The 22712-nt window shown below is 31.8% G+C and overlaps 1 pseudogene; it reads right to left on the bottom strand.

The window, feature by feature from the left end:
* Positions 1–6728: 6728 nt before the first annotated feature.
* Positions 6729–21142, bottom strand: LOC141696223 (uncharacterized; annotated as a pseudogene).
* Between the last annotated feature and the right edge of the window lie 1570 nt (positions 21143–22712).

Here is a 22712-nt window from a genome sequence, read left to right as displayed (position 1 = left end):
TGATTTGCACATTTAAGGAGACTAAAAAATCTTCACATTATAATTTTAAATATAAATTTGTTATTTTAGTTTAATAAAATATTATAAAATTTACTTACCATATTTAAATAAACAAATATAATACTTGTTAGTTGTTACAACTCACTCTTTTTCTAATTTAATGCTTTACAAAATCATTTTAGTCAATTTTGTTAGGATATTTTAATATAACATGTAATAGTAAAAATTATTATTTTATATTATCATGTTATTTGCTTAACATCTATTTATGTCAGGATGATAATCCTGATGATGCTGCTTGGAAAGATGGAATAGAAACATCTAAAATGTATAATTTTGGTTCATCATTTGGTCATGCTCCTACTCTTAGTACTCAAAGGGCTCATGAATGGAATCACTCCTGGAGATTACCAAGTGAAAATATCTCTCTAGAATCTGCTCAGAGTTTAGCTGATCATGCTGTTCATTTGGTTTCTACTTCTCATACGAAAGCATCTTTCAAGGCCATAGTAGTTTTAGTCAAAGGATTGCATTCTTATGTCTCTACACTTAAAAAAGATAATGTTGATCTTAGAGAAGATATTGCTGATCTTTTTTGTGACTATTAAAGGAACAAACAAACATAAAGGCTTGATAAAGAGGATGTTCAGCATGGAGACAAAGCAAGATCACATGTATGAGAAGATGACATCTCTAGAGGATGGTTAGATTGCAAAAAATTCTAAGTTGGATGTTGTTCTCTCTCTTCTACAAAGTCTATATGCCAAACGGGGGAGATAGTATCAAAGACAAAGTGTCAACCTGAATTAGATTCGAGGATAAATACCAATTCTGATGATGATGGTGATAAGCAAGCAAAGAAGACCTCTGATATTGTGATAATTCAAACTTGAACTGGAATTCAAAATCAAACTACACCGTCAACTCAAGTCTTTAAGAATAGATCATATGGATCTAATCTAGAAGTTGTTCTTTTTACTCCAAGTTTAATTCCTGATAACAAAGATACAAGTTCTGATTCTTTTCCTAACACTAACAGAGTGATAGTAATTCCTGATTCTATTAAAACTGAAGAAGAAGACATTCTATTTCGGATGGATTTATAGATTCTCTCTGCTTATGTTGATGCTTTAAATGCTGAAAATTTCAAGGAAGAATAAATGGCTTTCGATAGAGAAGAAAGGGCACAGGAAGGAAAAATCAGAATTACTATTGACAAAGCAAATCAAGCATACAAAAATATGCTTGAAAGATCTGAAGGGAATAAATGGAGGAGTACATATATGAAGATGTTACATGAAAGAGCATAAAGGAAAGCTCAAGTATTTCCAAAGATCAAGAATAAGTACAAATGGAGAAATATTGATGATCTCTTTGTAATGATAAACTGAGCTTTACTTCTGGAGAAATAAGGATGGATGGTTTACCTGGTTCTAATACCATGGGAGATAATAAGTCTTGGTTAGTACAATCCAAGAATCTCAAGTTGATTGAAACATTCACAAGAGCTGGAATAAGACATCATGAAACTAAACTCGTTAACTTAAAGTTGTTGAACTTCACTCTTGGTGATAGTCCTGGTCGGGAAGTAACTATTGATTATCTGGATATAATTGAAGCTATGAAGATTATTCTTAACAAACATGATGGTTCTGAACCTAAACAGAATATCTTACTGATATTGCAAAATGATCAAGTTCAATTTCTTTTATTGGATGAACTGGTGATCATGTCTACAAAGGAACTGAAATACATTCACTATTTGCTAATAGTTGAAGATGAAATTTTAAGGTTATGGTCAAAAATAATTCTTGCCAATATCAGAAAAAGGATACTGGATGATGGTCAATATTACTTTGGATCATATATTTCTACATACATAAATTTCAAAGGGAAAGAAGTCAACATGAAGAAAGGAGAAACTATGATTGAAAATGTTCTTACACAGAGATACATAACTATGAATCTTGATGGCTCTAAAGCTTGCTATGTGATAGTGGAGGAGTTGATCATTCAAACAACTCCTATCATAAACTTATGGGCCGCTATCTATCAACTGTCAGATAAATATGGATATGAGAAGAACTTGAAGATCACATTACAAGAGATATTGTTGAAGAAGATTGATGACAGAGTTAAAGCTTTTGTTCAGAGATACTGCAGAGTTTATCAAGATATATGAAGATTCATGTATGAAATAAAGTATGTTTGTACTCTACAATTTATCTCTTTGGGGTTTGGCACTAGAAATTAATAGAATTTATGCTTATTTTGCAAAGCATAAATTGGGGGAGATTATTAGGAACTGTCTATATCTGGAATTAGGATTTATCAAGGCGTCAGGATGTGACAAAGGAATCAGGATATGTTAAGCCAATCACGATCTGTTTGACAGTCAATTCTGCGGGATAAATCGGGAGGTACTGATTTATAGGATCGTAGTTGATTTAAATATGTATAGAAAGTGGTAGAATTATACTATAATATATCTTGTGATTGATAGTCTTTGATTGTAATTGTGTAGTATACAAACACATAATAAGTTAACACTTTAGGTGTGGTGCTTAACTCGAGTATTCATATAACCTAACAGCTCTTAAGAATATTTTTCTTGTGAGAGTTTTGTAACAGTTTATCAAAGATCAATATAAACTGTTATTTGATTCTTCTGTTCTTACTTTACTTGCATTATACATCGATTTATTTAGTAATTGTATCCAACCCCCCTTAAACAATTACTTTACTCGGCAATACTTGATGATCCCAATGGAGTGGAAAACCAGGTGTATAGTTATTATCTATGCTAATTTTGCATTGATTTTTGATTTTATAAAGAAGGTTCTTCTAGAGAATTTAAATGTATTTGTCTAACTTATTGTAAAGTAATACAATGCATTACATGACATATTAACTGTAGAACCCTTTGTTTCATTGTAAATTCAAGTTTGCATGTAGTAGGTTATGATACATTTTATATCCTCTCTATATAATCAAGTTGGTATAAAAATGTTTAAAAGGAGACAACTTGATCATACCCTATGTGAACGAGAAGGCTTTCAAAATCATGCAGTTGCACAAAAATGGTAGAAGGAAATTCTACTACGTTTGATATTTTAAAGTCCTAGAGAAGGCGGTATTATTAAGTACATAATATTATATCATGAAGTCACAAGGTAAAATAGTCAATAAAAGTCACCGTATAGTAAACTCTTGTAAGCTAAGTCGTGAAGTCTAGACTCCATAATTTTCAAAGTCAAGGGCATTCAATACTCATATCATATCATTTCTATTATATAACGGCAACAATATGTGCTTTAATAATAATTTTTTGCTTAATTTATGTAGATGTAAAGTATGAGATGCTCGAATTTTGATAACCAATTTAATCATCTTGATAGAGTTTAATTTTATGTAGATGTAAAGTATGAGATGCTCGAATTTTGATAACCAATTTAATCATCTTGATAGAGTTTAATGAGAGCAGTTCAAATAAGATAATATATAGATTGGTGTTGGCATCCCTGCTAACTCGGATATAAGCACCAAATAAAAATTCCAAATTAGAGAACTCATATATATTTAGAACTTAATTTTTAAATGAATTTTTTTTATCAAATATGGATAAGCTTGCAAATTAATGTCTCCTCCTATTGTTGTGTGTGAGTGCAGGTGTTTATATATTTGAAATGTTTCAATCCACATCATAGTGCAAATCTCAATCCTTGAAAATATGTGTATTACTTGACAATCTCAAAGTTTATATTTAAAACTCAAAGGTTCATAATGTTGATGCTTGAATAATGGTGAAGCTACATTGCAGCAACTAAAATCACGTACCAATTTTGTTCCCTTCAGCAATACCTAAGATCTGTGGCTATGGAAATGGAGAGGTTCTCATACAGGAAAAAATGATTTGAATGAAAAAAACACTAATTAATTAAAGCTAAGAATGAGTCAAAATAAATAAGTTACAAAATACTATAATTACACAAAGACAATAATCCTGAACTTGAAGGGTGTCATACTTGAATCCAGAAACATCCAATAGTAGTTCAAATTATAATTTCAGCATGAAATTTAAATTTGTTGGATGTAGAATAATGGACTGACCAAAAGCTTGCACCAACTCACTAGTTGTAACTAGGCGTGGATGTATCTTAATTGCCTATGACGATTTCTTCTGCAGTTGTCAAAATTTCTGCATTTGTTAGTTCAAAAAAATTAAAGTTTAGTATCTAGTTGTGGAAGAAGTAACAAATATTTAATGGCAAGCTTGAATGGAGGGTATATATTCTCATTAAATAGGCCAAGTTATGATTTTCTAGATAAACATCGATAGATAATAAATCCTTTTGTAACCTAAAACAGAGATTAAGATTTTCATAATATATTGTACTTAATTATGTTAATTTAACTATTTGACAGATTAAAAATTATGGAGCACGGTATTTAAAGATTTCAAATCTAATATAAAAATTAAACTACTATAGGTTGCAGAAAGACCTGCAAATGGCTGTTTACTTTTGTCCTAGTCAGTCCTGGCACTTTTAAAATCTTTAAAATTTTCTTCCCAGAACATCCTACAAAAAATAGAATTTCAATAATACTGTAAATTAGATGTTTTAAATGATTTAAAGTTATGAATTTCGATCTCTCTCGGGCCCTAAATCTTTGATGGCTTTCACAAATTTTGAATGGAGATCATGTGTCCAATCAACTCTTGGGGCCCTTTCATAATCCATTTTTATAGTATGTGATGATGTGCATACATTATAAACTTAGTTGTCAAAATTTTATTGGCTTTCTACTCTTAAATAAAGATGTCCTCTGGATTTAAATAAATTTGATTTCATTAAAATATGAATAAATGAGTACTACTTTCAAAAAAAATATAAAACTACAGGAATGTAAAGAACTTAATTGGCAAGTTCTTGCACAATTTTTATATATATTAAAATTTTACCTTCCAATAAATGTAACAGGAGCACAATTTTTCGGAGCACTTTCTTCATTGTTTACTACAATATTAATAGAAATTTATATATCAAAATAAAAACATATTAAATCATAGTTTTCAATATTATTCCATTGACGAGCCGAAGATCTTCAAAGTATATATTGGTGTTTGGGGAAAACAAATAACAGACTATGAATGATTTTGATATTTTGTGCAATTGTATACTAATATCTAGATCAAATCATAGTTGGATCTTAAATTAAGCTAAAAGCCAAAAATCAAATATGATTCATGATATTTTAGCATAATTTGATATTCATTCAAAACTCAATCTTAATATGAAATTTTGAATCCAATTTGAAATGAGAAAAAACATATTCATTGAATCGTACAAGACTTACCCGGTTAGATCGTACAAGACTTACCCAGCTAGATTGGACAATCGGGAAAAACATTTAATTTCAATCGGAAAATCGAACATCACAAATAACACGGTCCCTCGATCTTCAGTTTGTATTTTTTTAATTCCGGTGTTACAGAAATTGTATTTTTTTGTTCTGGTAATGAATGATGAGAGCGCATGAGGAACAAAGATATGTTGATATGAGTGGAAGAAGAATAATAATATATATGGGTGTGGACCGAGGGATGGGCTAGGGTTGGCTCCATCTTGGATCAAAATATCGAGCATGTATGTATATAAGCCCAAACATTATCAGCCCAAACATATTCATTAAATAAGTCACGCTTATATATGTATATAAGCCCAAACATTATCAGCCATGTAGGCCCAGTTTGGCCCATGTCTCTTGTCCATTCCATATCACAATAATATCAATCATGTATCGCCTAAAGCATTTATCTATTTTAAAAAATAAATACTAACTACTATGTGGAAAAGGAAAAAACTCCCAAATTTAAAAGTAGGCCACTTGTACTTTAATCTATATAATCAAATTTCAAGAAAAGTTGTAGTATGAAAATTGGTGTTTTACAAACTCATACTCTAGACAATGTTAAAAGTATATAAACTGGGAAAGAAGTAAACTAGAAGTTCATTACATTTCTTCATAAAACTGAATACAAAGCATATATAAAGAAATAATAGAAACAAAGTAGTAGCTAAAACCAGCAACTATACTCCTAATATGACTCCGCTACTCTATCAACCACTCCATGCAACTCCTAAATATGCTCCATATGCACGACCTGGTCACCCATGCAAACAACAATATAAATTTGCCTTTTATATATGCCCAAACTCTTGTTGTCCATTAAAAGCTCCCTTTTGCCTTCTATAAGGATGATGTAGAGGCAAATATCAATGATGCCCTTGGTAGCACATTTTCCTACTATGAGTCAAATATTTATCTACGGTGTCATCTCCACAAACTCGACAACACTTATAAACCTTATTGACGCAGCCAGATAAATTTTCGTAAGCAGGGAAGTCATTTATTGTCCACATTAAAACTTCTTTTAAAGTGAAAAATGATTTATTATAGGCATCATACACATTTGGACATCAACTATATCTATTAGATAGGCGATTATTATGCGGGATTACACCATCCGTCGATAAAGCCAAGCGAAGGTTTCTCGGTTCACTACCAAAAGAGGGCCACCTATAATCTATATTTTTCCAAGATGGAGAGTCGGCTGGATATCGTATTTTACCATCTTGTGTCCGTTGTTGCGCATGCCAACACATTAGTTCAGCGGTGGAAGGAGATTTAAACATATGTTTAACTCTAGGAATTATTTGAAAATATCACATGACTTTGGATGGAAGATTAACCCTCTCTTCACTTTTCTTTGTCAACTTCCACCGAGAAAGTCGACAGTTAGGACACTTGGTTGCGTCATCATGTACACCCCTGTACAGTACACAGTCATTCAGACATGAATTGAACTTTATATACTCTAGACCTAAGTAGGAGAGAGTTTTTTTTGCTTCATATGCATTACTAGGTAACACATTATCTTTGGGAAGTAGAGACCCAACAGAAGAAATGAGGTCAGTGAAGGAACTATCGGTAATAGCAAACCTAGATTTCCAGTTATGCAACTTAAACATCGACTCTAACTTAGTACAGTCATTACCCTCATATAGAGGTTGCTCAACATCAGCTACGAACTTCCTAAACTGATACAAATCATTATCATATTGACCCAATTTATATGATGGTTTACATACATCAACAGTTTCTGAAGCAGCGACATGCTTCTGATCTTGCTATGACACTTCATCAGAAGCTTGCTTATGAGCTGGGTCTGGAGCTTGCTCTTCAGGTGGACAACTAGCACTTCAATATTTAGGACCCGTAGAAGCAATCTCCCCGTGCCAAACCCAACGCACATAACCTAGACAAAAGCCATTGTCATAGATATGGCCCCTCATTATTTTTACAGAGAATTTTTTTAAAATTGGGGCATCGTCTACAAAGGCAAAGAATTTTGTTACGATCTTCACAATTTTCTTCAGCATATATGAAGAAGTTTTCCACCCCCCTTTCAAATGCTAAAGAATCCCTATCTTGCAAAATCCATGTCTTATCCATCAAATTTCCCTACCTGATAGCCACTATAAATATTAAACATCTAACACATACCTATTTATAATTATAATTACTGAATAAAAGGTATATCAAATTTGTGTTGGTTATTGTAGGGATTGATTATATAAACTTAGAAAGGAGTAAATACCTTGATATCCTAATAATTTATAGTATTAATTCATTACTCTAAGATCCTACGCATATACCCAATTAATTACCAAACTAGACTAAATTTATAAATAAACTAAATTAAACCAAGATATTTAAAATAAATTAAACCAAGATATTTAAAAATATCACATAATTAAAAACAAATAATTCCTCCGAACTATTAAAACTGCTAAGTATCAAAATTAGCATTGAGTAGCATATCAAAATTAGCAAATCAAAATCATCATCAAAATCATCATCAAAATTAACATATTACTGCTAAGTATCAAAATTAGCATTGAGTAGCTATTAAAAAATTATAGATATTACATTGAGTAGCATATCAAAATCATCATCATTATCATTGATTGTTGTGTATATGTTGTGTACTTGATGATTTCAAGAACAAAACACCTTAGTAGATTTTACTTGGTGAAATAATGTAGCACTCGACGTATAAGATTTATAGTCCCGACGGATGACTTATAATAGTCCCGACGAATGATGATTTATTATCCATCGAGTGAGTAGCTTATAATATTTTCTCCTGTTATTGTGTGTATGAGTGCAGGTGTGTATATACTTGAGATGTTTTAATCCACATCATAGTGCAAATCTCAATCCTTGAAAATATGTGGAGTACTTGACAATCTCAAAGATTATATTTAAAACTCAAAGGTTCACAATGTTTATGCTTGAATAACTGTGATGCTACATTGCAACAACTAAAATCAGGTACCAATTTTGTTCGCTTCGGCAATACTCCTAAAGATCCGTGGCTATGGAAATAGTGAGGTTCTCATGTAGGACAAAAAGGATATGAATACAAAAACCTTCCCAACTAATTAATTAAAGCTATGAATGAGTCAAAATAAATAAGTCAAAAAATATTATAATTACACAAGGACAATAATCCTGAATTTTAAGGGTGTCATACTGAAATCCAGGAACATCCAATGCACATCTCAGTAGTTCAAAATATAATTTTAGCATGAAATTTAAATTTGTTGGATGTAGCGTACTGGATTAACCAAAAGCTTGCACCAACTAACTAGCTGTAACCGGGTGTGGATATATCTTAATTGCCTATGACGATTTCTTCTGCCATTGTCGAAATTTCTTCATTTGTTAGTTCAAATAAATTAAAGTTTAGCATCTAGTTGTCGAAGAAGTAAAAAATATTTATTGGCAAGCTTCTACGGAGGGTATATATTCTTAGTAAATAGGTCAAGTGACATTTTTTCTATATAAATATTGATATATAATAAATCATTTTGTAACCTAAAAAAGGGATTAAGATTTTTACAATATATCATACTTAATTATGTTAGTTTAACTGTTTGACGGATTAAAAATTATGGAGCATCATATTTAAAGATTTCAAATCTAATATAATAAGTAAACAACTATAGGTTACAGAAAGACCTACAAATGGCTGTTTACTTGTGTCCTAGTCAGTCCTGACACATTCACATTATTCATTAAATCGTTCAAGACTTACCCGATTAGATCAGATACAATTGGTCAAAACATTTAACTTCAATCGACAAATCAAACATCACAAATAACAGCATCCTTCGATCTTCGGATTGTAATTTTTTAATTCCGGTATTATAGAAATTGTATTTGTTTTGTATAGGTGTTACTGAAATTATAATCTAGAGGTTAAAATGATTTTTTTTAAAATGCTAATAGGGAAAATGAAAGAATGATGAGAGTGCATGAGGAACAAAGATATGTGGATGTGAGTGTAAGAGGAATAATAATATATATGGGTGTGGACCGAGGGCTGGGCTAGGTTTGGCTCCATCCCTGGTCAAAATATCGAGCTTGTTTTACATGTAAGCCCAATTTAGGTTTAGTCGTCTTCAAAAAATAAGTCACGTTTATATATGTATATTATCCCAAACATTATCAGTCATGTAGGCCCAGTATGGCCCATGTCTCTTGTCGATTCTATATCACAATAATATCAATCATGTATCACCTAAAACATTTAACTATTTAAAAAAAATAATACGAACTAGTATGTGGAAAACGAAAAAAAATCCTAAATTTAAAAGTAGGCCACTTGTACTTTAATCTGTATAATCAAATTTCAATAAAATTTATAGTATGAATACTGGTGTTTTATAAACTCATGTTAGAGACAATGTTAAAAGTATATAAACTGGGAAAGAAGTAAACTCAGTTCATTACCTTTCTTCGCAAAACTGAATACAAAGCATATAAAAAGAAACAACCGAAACAAAGTAGTAGCTAAAAACTAGCAACTATAATCCGAATAAGACTTCACTACTCTATCAACAACTTCATGCAGCTTCTAAAAATGCTCCATATGCAAACAACTACAGATTTATTTAAAATATAAACACATAAAACATATACTTAAATAGGAAGTTTAAGATTAAATTCCAAGAATCACCCCCTTAATCTTAAACTTGTTATTAACTCGTTTGGCTTAGCCCATTTGGCTTTAAAGAATCCTACCAATCTATCACTTTTGTTTGCCCACCTGCCACCATACTTCTTGCTATAACAACGTTGGCTCATCATCCTTGACCTATGTGAGATTAGCTTCTTGTATCTTCTCTCGTTCTCGTCATGGTTTACTATATTCTGCAGCATAGTGTCCCATGGTGTAATAGTTATAACACTTTATCCTACTCTTATCACGGAAGGAACCACCTCTAACTCTTTAATTCAGAGATTCCATTAGGATTTGTCCACCTGGGCTCTTGGACATGCCTTTCATCATTTCCTCGTGAGCTTTAAGGCGTCCTATAATTTTTCAACTGTCATTTTTTAACATCTCCAAATTGCTTTATGTTTGAGGCTATTTGAAGGAACTTATCCATAATTGCACGTTGAATTTTACTCACCACACTTGACTCTTCCATCGTTTCTCCAAGAACATAAATCATAGTCACAATCTCATACAACTTCATGCAGAAATTGTCGATTTTATCTATATCCTTCATCACCAAGGACTCAAACTATCCCTTCAATGTTTACACTTTTATTTTTTTCAACCATTCAGTTCCCATACACATCATTTTAATTGCCTCAAATGCCTTATTGGCGGTCTCTTTCTCAACAATAGTCAGTAGTACGTCTTCGGGAACTCCTTGATAAATCGCTGCAAAGGCTACCTGAACCGTTTTGTCATCTACGGTTGCCTTGGGATCCTTTTATTCTATCGCACCCCACACTCCTTGAGCATTCATGAATACCTTTCTTTTTAAAGACCATGATGTGTAATTGCTTCTTGTAAGCATGGGATAACTCAATCCCAGAGAGTTTCCTTCTTTCACCTTAGACATCTTCATAACCTACTTTATGTGTTTAGGTTGCATATTTAGGCATGCACGGGCCAAGAACCCAGAGCTCTGATATCAAGTGTAGTATAAATACTAGTGTTTTAAAAACTCATGTTATAGAGAATATTAAAAGTACATAAACTGGGAAAGAAGTAAACTAGCAGTTCATTACTTTTCTTCGTAAAACTGAATACGAAGCATATACAAAGAATCAACTAAAATAAGTAGTAGCTAAAAACCAACAACTATACTCCTAAAAAGACTTCATTACTTTTTCAACTACTCCAAGCAGCTCCTAAAAATGCTCCATATGCACAACCTGTCACCCATGCACACAGCTACAGATTTATTTAAAATCAAAAACTATAAAACAAATACTTAAATTATAAGTTTAAGATTAAATTCTAACAAAATTATTATCGAATTGTCCATCTTCATCAATCTTTACATAAAGTCATCAAGCAAAAATTAGTATATAATTTATTTTCAATAACATAAAAAGTGTGAATATGAAGTTCTTTTTTGCTTTCATTCTCGACCTTCTGGACTTGCTATACACGTGACTCAACATTTAAATGTTATTGAATTAATCCCACAAATTTCTACTTGCGAGGTTCTCCCATCTTTGAAAAGATTGAAGCAACGTGTGATTGCCGCATGTCGTGGACAATATGAAGTTGTTTTTCAGTCTCGGAGATAATAATCCATACACTCTCAAAATGTATTTAAACCTAAAATTAAATATGATAACCGAGGTTTCTCAGACTGACCTATACTTCTATAAAGTAATACATTTATTCGAGGAAGTCAATTCAATGCCAAACTTGGTTTTTTGTGATTTGAAATATGCAAAAAAAACACAACTCTCAAGGAGTTGCATAATTAGATACAAATATGTATGGTTGGGTTTGCTAATAAAGATACATTTATGCATCTGATCACATTATTAATTAACCATAAATAAAATCAAAATTGGTTTACAATAAATAATATTTGCAGAGATGGCAAAAAACTTAGTTAAATTTGTAATTATTTGATTGCAAAGTGCAACTAGCACTGGAGTGCAAGTTCTACTTTATCACCAAAAACCATTTTTTAGTCTGTAACAGAGGAATCTGGTAATAACAAAATTTTAGGTTTATCTCCACATACAAGATGTGTGGGTGAGAAGTCATTAGTAATACTGCCGCCATCTCATTCATTTTATGTGTCCTGTTTTCACTATTGTATGGTAAAATTGACTTTTTTAGAAAACTGAAGAATACATATTAAGAGGATTAGATATATTTCATAATAATATAAGTTTTAAAATTTCTTAATTATAAAAATTTATTATTATATTTTATAATAATATTTTAGAAAAACTAGAAGAAAAAGTTTATTTCGATTGTTGTCTCATTAATTTAACTAATTCCTCTTTCCTTTTACACCATTAAAAATTGACCATGCATCTGAATGAATTGATTTTATATGAAATTTGGTTGATGTGTCTGTCAACTAATTTAGTGTATATGCTAGCAAGATCATTCAATAATTGAGTGAAGCACACTAACACATCATATTGAAAGCATATTTGCTAGCGTTTGAAAGGCAAAAACAACTAGAATAGATTCAGTTCTTTATACAATTTTTATATATTTTAATATTTTATATAAATTTGTATATTATATTTTTTTATTTTTTTTAAATTTTGTTATAAAGATCTTCGTGTATCATATATCTCATTTATTAAATTTGTATTAGTATATCACTTACATTCTTGAAAAATGAATTAAAACTAATATTTAATCTTAAAAATATTATAATTATATTTCAATACTCTAATGTTATACTTTGACCAAAATGTTCCAAGCTACAACACTTTCTACCTAATACAACATCAAGTTTTTGGCTAAGATAACACAAAACCACACGGTTGGTTCAATTGGTTAAAAAAGAGATAACAATCCTCTTGGTCACAAGTTCGAATCAGAGGGGAGTATAAATTATGATTATGTCTCTTGAGCCAAAGTCTGTCACCTAAATGCGATTTACCTTGGTTCACGTGGTTTACCGTCTATTGCGTCAGCCTGTGGGTTTACCCCGTGCGTACCCGAATGGTAGCGGCTGCGGGTTTCCTAGGATAAAAAAACCCACAATATTAGATTAGGACATGAGTACCATATCTAGGGTAACATATCAGGTAACATTCTTCAAGGGGTCCGGGCCTTGCGATAGACCTTATATGGTGTATTGTAATGAGATAAGTTAAGTGTGCGATTTTGAAGGAAGAATAAGGGAATTCAATATAATGAATTAAAAGTGAGGTCGGTCGATACTGCTAAATATGGATGTTTTTAGTATTATTTTAAGGTAGGTTTATATTTGATGATATATATATATAGTAATACCAGCGGTTATTTAAGAGATTACCATTAATTTTGGAAAGTTATATTTGACAAATTAAAAAAATTGGATTATAATGTTAAAAGAAATTTTGGTTTATATTAATTATGTTAATATTTACCTTTATGCTTTATTTTAGAATATACAACCTTTTTAAATGTGTATACATAATTTAAACTTTTTTATACCACATTAAAGCATCCAGTATTAGCTAAAATGGTATCTAAAACAATATAAAATGATGATTATGTAAAATTTATCGAATCTGTAACGGAGTTGCTCCACTAGGGACCGTTATAATGTTAATTTTATGCTTAGAGATTTGCTACAGCTTTCTAAAGATTGACAAAAGTTTAGCCAATACGAGGAGGTTGGCTATATTTCTAGCTAAGGGGGTTTAAGATGGTTGGAGTGTCTAAATTTAGACATATCAATACTTTATACTATACTATAATAACGAGAATGGGGTATAATTTGTAGTTTGGTTAACCCTCATTTGGGTTATCCCTAAGATCGTCGGATTTTCTTCATCTAATAATCAGAGCCTGTAATACTAATAAAGATACATATAAATTCTCAAGTTCAAATCTTACCAAAAACAAATTTTTACATTATCAATGTTGGTTTGCATAAGGTTGCAATATATTAACTCAACTTTTTTCATTATATTGCCAAAGTTTTAAAATTATTAACAGTTTTGTGCTTATTAATTTTTTCTTTAGTTATTTTCCTAACTACGAATTTTGTAAATTTTAGTTTAAATATAGGTTAGTATTATATTATATTAGTTGTTTTCAACTTTTTCTAAAATTTAAAATTTTAAAAAAATATTCAAACATTCTAATTAGTAAATGTGTTTAGTATTAACTCAAGGTTAGAATTATAATATTATTTGTTATTAAAATATTTTTTATGTTTTGAATTATTTTTGTTAAGAACACCCTATAAAATCAACCAATTTATTTTAAAATTTTAAAATAAAATTCAAACATGCTAATTAGTAACTGATAATTAACTGAATTATTATAAATTCCAAAAATTATTTTATTTTATTATTTTCAAAAATACAGATTTGTTTTAATTATTTATATTTTATTTTAATTAATTATTTCAGATTTAATTAATTGATTAATTCATTTAATTAATTAATTTTATTTATAAATCGATAAATAAAGTATAATTATTCATAATTAAATAATTCCTATAATTATTCATAATTAATTGATTTATTCTTATTTTAATCATAATAAATAGACCGTTCATCCGTTTAATACGAAACGAACGCGTCTATACTCAGAAATATATCCGGCTTCCATTAAAAATACTTTCGAGGCCCAAATCCTCTTGTATCGAAGGGTCGTTTATTTTACGAGTCGTTCTTAGTCGAATAGTTATCGAAAAATCCCTATTTTGACCCGATTTCAGTTTTAAAAATACTGAGACCTATCTTTTAACGATCTAAGTTATATGTTATGTAAATAACATGATTACGTGTTATGTGATATACATCCTATCTATTTATAACTTTTGATGCCATGATTAGATAAACGATCGGGTAGACGCTGAGACGTATGAACGTCATTCGAGTTTGTCTGGTTTATTAAACAAATGTGTTTGATTTATAGAATCAAGTCCAGGAGGGAAGACATGGTTATAAATATTTTGTTCAGTCTTTGCATACCAGGCAAGTACTATCTCCTATTCCAATTTCAAAATAGATAAAGGTTATATATTTAGGATTGATATTGTTGTTAGGTAAATCCTTTTGATACTGTACTTTCGAATACTCATAGATTGTTTGAGACAGATAATTCTAGTAATTGTTGTTCTACTAGAATATTAATTTCATCCTGATAGATAGTGAATCACTATGCTATCCCATTTTACTCAATATAGTGGACTGTGATATTGATATTTAGCGAATAACTAATCTTACTAGTTATTTCGCTATCAGTTGTTGAGATTACTCCGGACCATGTGAAATGGGGAGTAGATTATGATAGGATATAGATTGATTCGATTCCTTTATGACATAAAAATATTTTGATTGGAAGATGCATAAGTGACCCAGGCGGATGGTCTAGCATTAGGGCTTGGTGTTAACTGAAATATGCTAATACAATTTTGTCCTTGGCCACAGTGTCACTTTTTATTTAAGTACATATCGGTTATGGCCAATATGTAGCTTTTTGAGTACTCGTGTTTGGGATATGAATTCTACGAATTGTGATTCAGCTCTGTCACAGTGGTTGATCAGTGTGTGATAGTGCATCCGCCGAAATATTGTGATTCCCAATCTAAAACTTATTGCTTACTATTTTATAAGCTTATTGTTAGCTTCATTGCTCATACTTGTTTTTTTATTGTGTTGATCTTTCAAAGAGGGCTTAAGATGCCTCATTTATTGCAAACTGCTAGGAAGAGGGTGCCTCTGGTGCATCCTCGGATCTTTAGGCTTTAGGTGCCCCAGTAGCAGCAGGTAGGAACTGAGAGTTATTATAGTTTTTAACTTAGTTTGTAGTATAATAATAACAATGAACTGGTTTGTAAAACTTATTAGACATTTGAGGATTAACATAACTTCATGTAGAGGTTATCCTAATCAGGTTTGTACTTGTAATAACTAATGGTTTGTTTTAGTGTCTATTTTATTTTATAACAGGTGCTTGATCCTTTTGCATGCATGGGTCATAAATAGTATTTAATTCCGTTGTGTATATTATTTTATAGTTTAGTAGTTAGTGACCCCCAAATCTAGACCCGGATTTGGAGGGCGTCACAATAGTCACACCACCATCACCTCCAGATCACATCTAAAACTCACCAGGAATACAACCATGTAATCAAATCGAGTTAATAACCCCTAAGTTGGCCGGAAAAGCTCGAAGAAAACTCGTCGGACGTCGAGTTCTTCGTTGCTCCGGTCATCCCAACTCCACTATCGTTTGTTCATGAAACCACCATCAATTGATTCCTCTGTTCAAGCTTTACACGTTGGTACCAATCAATCATTCAAATAACCCCTAGATCAAAAACCCCTAATTTCAATTGAAAACATTCATACGAATTAAGAATCCCAATTTCTTAATTCGAAAATCAAACCCACTTTTGAAAATGTTATTGAACTTCAAATGACTATTATGACATACCAAAATGACCAGAATCAGATTATCTACAACATGAAAGCATCAAATCACACAAACAACATAAAAATCAAAAATTCATAATTAAACCCAAATAATTTGAAATTAAAGAAAATTGTAGAAAGATATCTTTTGATTCTGCAACAGTGTGGTTTACAGATTCTGAAAGTATTCTTCAAGACCTTCATCTTGGTTACTTGAACTCCGAAATCTGATATCAATAACACCTTTAAACTTAGGTTTAATTCTCAAGAACACTATGAATATTATGATTTTTCTCTAAAAATTATATATTTTTACTGTTTGCAAGTGATTATCTGTACAAAAAAAAATACGGTAAGGGCTATTTTTATTTACTGAATATTGGTACCCCGTTGGATTATACCGGATATAAAATAGAATACTTAATCGCTATGTATTAATAAAACAGATCCAATTCGGTACCAGTTTTAGGATAATTATCAAAACCAAGCTTTTTGTAAATATAGTCTTGGTCTCGGCTCTTTTGTTACACGAATTACGAGAAGATAATATAATAATTTAATCAAAATATCCCGTTTCTTGATAATACGCGTTTTATTGATTTACCAAAACGAATATTATATCGAAAATTTTGCGCCTGGACACGCAAGAGTAAAATCGTACACCGGATCGAAAAAGTCAAAACATGGAAACTGCTCGGAATATTCAAATTGGGTTAGAAAGAAGTTTTTCCGAGACTTCCATGTTGTAAGAACGCTGAAACGGTTGAAGTCGGTCTATTCCCGATTATACAAAATATTTTATAAATACTCGAAAAAGTAATTTATTGAATTCATAATCCTTTATAAAATCATATAACAAGTTAAAAAATTAATAGAAAAATATCAAAATTATATATACTTTATTTTGGACATATAAAAATTAAAATAAAATTTTATCACATTTAAACATCGAAACACAAATACTATTCAACAAATAATTTACCAAAAATTCACATAATAATCACCGAATATTTATTTATTAATAAGAATAATTACACGATATATCCCGTATATTAAAATAAATTGGTTGACTAATGGAGATCCAAAGCTTGTTCAATCACCATGCATCCTGCTCTTGCGATCTACGCTCTATCGGTATCCACAAGAATGCTTGAACGCAAGGATTGAATGTGTACTAGCACAAAATCATTTCTTCTTATTCTCTGTCCATCTTCTCTCTTGGTGGCTAGGGTTTTCGTAAAAGTCTTGCATTAAAAATTAACCACAGGAGATATTATATAGAGAATATAAAAATGAATTATAACTCTTAACTAATTAAGAGTTAATATTAATTAGAAATTCATATTTGTATTAGTTAAGTCTCACTTAATTATTTAATGAATAAGTTTCATAATTAATATTAGGAAATTCAAATATCATTATTTTCTAATTAATTATGTCAAACTTAATTAATATTATAAATAATTCGAATTACTTTAATTTAATCTAAATCCAATTTAAATTAAATAATTCTTCAAGCATTCTTTGTGTGTGACAATATATATTATTATTACATTGGCAATGAATTTTAAATCTAATTTAAAATCATAAACAATGAGCGGCATCTACTAATACATCAGTGCTATCGAATTAATAATAATTAAATCGGTAATCTATTAAACCTTTTACTATTAGAAAAAGGTCAATAGATATCAGTTCTGGATAGAAGTATATTTTGTTCAAACCCATGTCTACGCAGGTGCAGAGAAAAGTACTTTTTTCACATCGGTCCAAAATCGATGTGAAATATCACCCCAGACATGGGTTTCTTGGTTTTTCAAATCAATTCAAAACAGTGGCAAAAATTACCGCAAATATCAGTTCCTTGAAAATAATGATGTCTAATATATATATATAGACATCAGTTTTAGACGAAGTATGATTAATAAACATCAACTGAAAACAGGTGTCTATTATTTTAAAACTTATGTCTTCAAGGGTCTAGAGAATGGCCTTTTTATATCGATTTTTTAATAAATTTGTGATGTAAATAGACATTTTGGACATTTTTTACAGTTATACAAATTGATGTAAAATATTTACATATCTAATCATGTACATACCAAAAACTGCCAAAAATAAAAACCAACCAATGTTATTGTATTAAAATTATCAAAACATTAATTAACATTACAAAATCAATCCAAAGGATTTTAGTGTACAACCAGAAAATCAAAAACATGAGTTTCTCAACTACTACATTATCGAGCCTATTGCATCTGGTATATTCCAAAACATGGCATAATGTACTCATGATTACTTTGATCCACCATCATGTGAAGTTCTTATATTGGCTTCTTCCTGCCAAATACAGTAAAATCACCTTATACAAAGAAATTTAATATATTTATATCTAGTTGAGAAGAGAGATAAAAAAATATAACACTAAATCGAAAGAAGATACGTAAAACTTGTTGGTCTCATAAACTTCGTGATATTTAAGCAACAATTAATCGAGAAACAGAGTGTTGCTCCATATACTCATACATATCAATCCTGATCAAAAGTTTATCATCGTCAAACAACTGTTCTGCAAGAGCCTTAGCCAGCTTTGTTTTCCCAACACCAGTTGGACACAAAAAGAGGAATTAACCAGAACATAAACAAGTGCAAGTCTTAGAGGCTGACAATTGTATACTTTGATCTTGAAGCACAATTTATATATTGTTTGTGTATATATTTAAGTGTGTGTCTATGTGTATAATCTACTTGTTTTCGGCTTAAAAACTGTGAAACCTAAAGCGTTTTGAATTATGAGGACAATTAAATTGCAATACTTTTTTAAACCTTTAATGAAGTGGAATAGAACAAGAAATGAGACAGTGTTGAAGACTAAACGAAAGACTCCTATGGTACCCCGTTCTTAGATTATTTATGTGAAGACTAGGATTGCAGTGAACAAAGCATTTAAGCCAGTGTTCATAATGCCAACAAATAGACTTTTTTACTATTTCATTTTTCTAACAGAAAACTCAACCTTGACTTGTTGAGAAAAAGGCCTTGATATGAGAGCTTTCTTACCACTTCGACATTAACATTAGTAGCGGTAGCACCAAATTGTGCTTTGCCACTAAAAATAATCTATGCAGATGCATCTGAGTTGGTTCATCTTCCCAAGCTAATGCAAATGTTGTCACCATCAGTTTTAACGGGGTATACATATAAGGTTCTCACTTGGTGCAAGGGCTCTTAGCACTGGATTCTTGGGGTACCAGTCCCTGACAGCTCCAGTTCGTAAATCAAAAGTGATATCTGTTAATGGGCAAACAATTCAGCCATCCTGGGAAAAAAAGCACAAATTATTAAATTCTACTTAAAAAGTGTATGTAAATTAATAAAACAAATTTAAATGTTGTGTCATGCTAAAAAATTAATTTAGTCCCCAGAAAAGAAAGATCGTAATCATACGGGTAAACATATCCATATGTTTTTTACAAATACAATGATGTAGTTACATACATAATCTAGTGCTACACTGGACAAAGTCAAACAGAAAACAGTACCTCAAAGAGTCCAAAACAAATTCTTATCAACTGTGCCAAGTATATGGTAAAATAAAGAATCCAGCTTCCACAACTTGCCAACAGAAAATGGTACTTACCATAAAGTACAGATCGGTAACATAAACTACAACTTCACCAAATGAATTTATGATTGTGAGTTGGAACTAGATATCGATTATATTTTAGACTAGATATATGATGTAGCGTTATGCAAGTCACATTTTTCAATATCAACCAACATGAAAAGACTAACAGCTAAAATGGAAAACACTCATGTTGTCATGCAGTCATTCAGAATGAATTTATCAACAAGGTCACATTAGTAATCTTAGCATCAGGATTAGGGATGACATTACATAAATGATAGACCAAAATCCGCATTGATATCGACAGAGACACAAAGTTATATATAGATTAAGGGTTTATAGATAAAACCCGAAAATAACACAGGCATGACTCGATTAAGTTGTAGTATGTCCCAAAGGGACTGTTTATTATAAGTATATAACGCATTAACGGAAAAAACACAATGTGAAACCCCAAAACTTAAATTTAAAAAAAAACTAGTGTGGGAGGAGGTAAAAGGGTTTGGTTACCTGAGTGAGCTTAGCGTTGAGGAGGCCTTGAGTATAAGCTCTCTCAGCAGGAGATCTATTCTTAATAACCAGGACCTGATCTTCATACCACAACAACAATATACTCTCATCATTATGTATAATCACTCTCCTCTCTCCTTTAGGTAATGCAGCTAACGGAACCACCGGAACCCAATTCTTACCATCATCGCTCACACTTGAACTACCTGATGTTGGATTTATTTTAATATGAAACTTGTTTTTTGTTTATTTGTTTTCATTATTCAGTAACTTGCATGCTAGTTTGAATTTAGTCGTAACTGTGCGGAGAGTTTCCGGGAGAAGCATGATAGGATAGACTTAGAGATCATGTAGGAGTAGTTTGTTTTAGTAGTTCCTTGTTTGTAGCCATTTTTCTTTATCTGCATATTCTATATAGTGCACTTCATGAAATAAGAAACGAGAACACAGCTTCACGCAAGTCTCTTTTGTTTTTCTCAGTTTACGTTCAAACAATTGTATCTGCATAGTTTCAGCTTATTTGTTTCCAATATTTGGTATCAGAGCTTAGGTCTCATTGTATGCCCAAGTATATGCCAAAGATGACAACAGAGACAAATAAGCTCAAAGAGGGTGCGATTGGTTTAAACTATCCAATGTTGGCAAGAAGTAACTACACAGCCTGGGCACTTAAGATGAAGGTATTCATGAAGGCACAGGGGGTGTGGAATGCAGTGGAGAAGAAAGAGAAATGAGGTGTGGTTGATGACAGACAAGACAAGATCGCCTTGGCCACAATATACCAGGGAATTCCTGAAGATGTCTTGTTGTCTCTGGCTGATAAGGAAACAGCAAAGGAAGCCTGGGAGGCCATTCAGACTATGTGTCAAGGTGCGGAGCGTGTGAAAAAAGCCAAGGTTCAGACGTTAAAGAGTGAATTTGAGTCACTGTGCATGAAAGACGGTGAAATGCTAGATGACTTCTATTTGAAACTGAACGGAATGGTGACAAACATACGTGCACTAGGGGTAGAAATCAAGGAGAGTTTCTGCAAATTGTTTCCACCATAGAACAATTTGCTGATCTGGAAACGATGTCTGTAAAGGAGGCCATAGGATCGTTAAAAGCTCATGAGGAGCGAGTGAAAGGGCAAGCAGGTGAGAGTGAAGGACAACTCCTACTCACAGAAGAAGAGTGGTCTAAAAGGGAAAATGCCGAAGGAAAATTGTTACTAACTAGAGAGGAATGGATTAAAAGAAATGGCAATAAAGGGGCAGCTGAGGGATCTTCAAACCAGAGGTTTCGAGGAAAGGAAAGCACTCGTTGGGGGCGTGATAAGAGCAGAATACGGTGTTACAACTGTAGTGCATATGGGCACTATGCCGCTGAATGCAAAAAACCACGACGAGAACGAGATCAAAAACAGGAAGTGAACATGGCCCAGATCAATGAAGATGAACCTGCACTATTACTGACAGAACACAGTGGGAAGAGGGACGATATGATGTTGTTGAACGAAGAAAAGGTGGTCCCAAAATTGGGTCAAGGTGATGATCGTGTGGAATCAAATATGTGGTACTTGGATAATGGGGCGAGCAATCATATGACCGGACTTCGTTCAAAATTCAGGGAGTTGGATGAAAATATAACTGGACAGGTGAAATTTGGTGACGGATCAACGGTAGATATCAAAGGGAAAGGCTCTATTAGCTTCGTGTGCAAAAATGGAGAAAGACGTACATTGCATGAGGTATATTATATTCCTTTACTTCGTAGTAATATAATTAGTCTCGGGCAACTGTCTGAGGATGGAAATAGGGTTGTTCTGAGTGGAGAGTTTTTGTGGGTACATGATGTTCAAGGAAAACTCCTCATGAAAGTAAAGAGGTCACCAAACAGGTTGTATAAAATGATCATTGAAACAGAGAAGGTAGTGTGCTTGAAGCTGAAAGCTGAGGAATTGTCGTGGTTGTGGCACTCTCGGCTGGGTCATGTAAACTTTCCAGCCTTGTCTCTAATGCACTCAAACCAAATGGTATATGGCATGCCAAAATTTTCTCCACCGAAGGGCGTGTGCACAGTGTGCTTAATGTCAAAA

The sequence above is a fragment of the Apium graveolens genome, chromosome 11, assembly GCF_009905375.1.
Source record: "Apium graveolens cultivar Ventura chromosome 11, ASM990537v1, whole genome shotgun sequence".
NCBI lineage: Eukaryota > Viridiplantae > Streptophyta > Magnoliopsida > Apiales > Apiaceae > Apium > Apium graveolens.
The sequence above is the reverse complement of the archived record's forward strand: the minus strand, read 5'-3'. Positions and strand labels throughout refer to the sequence as shown.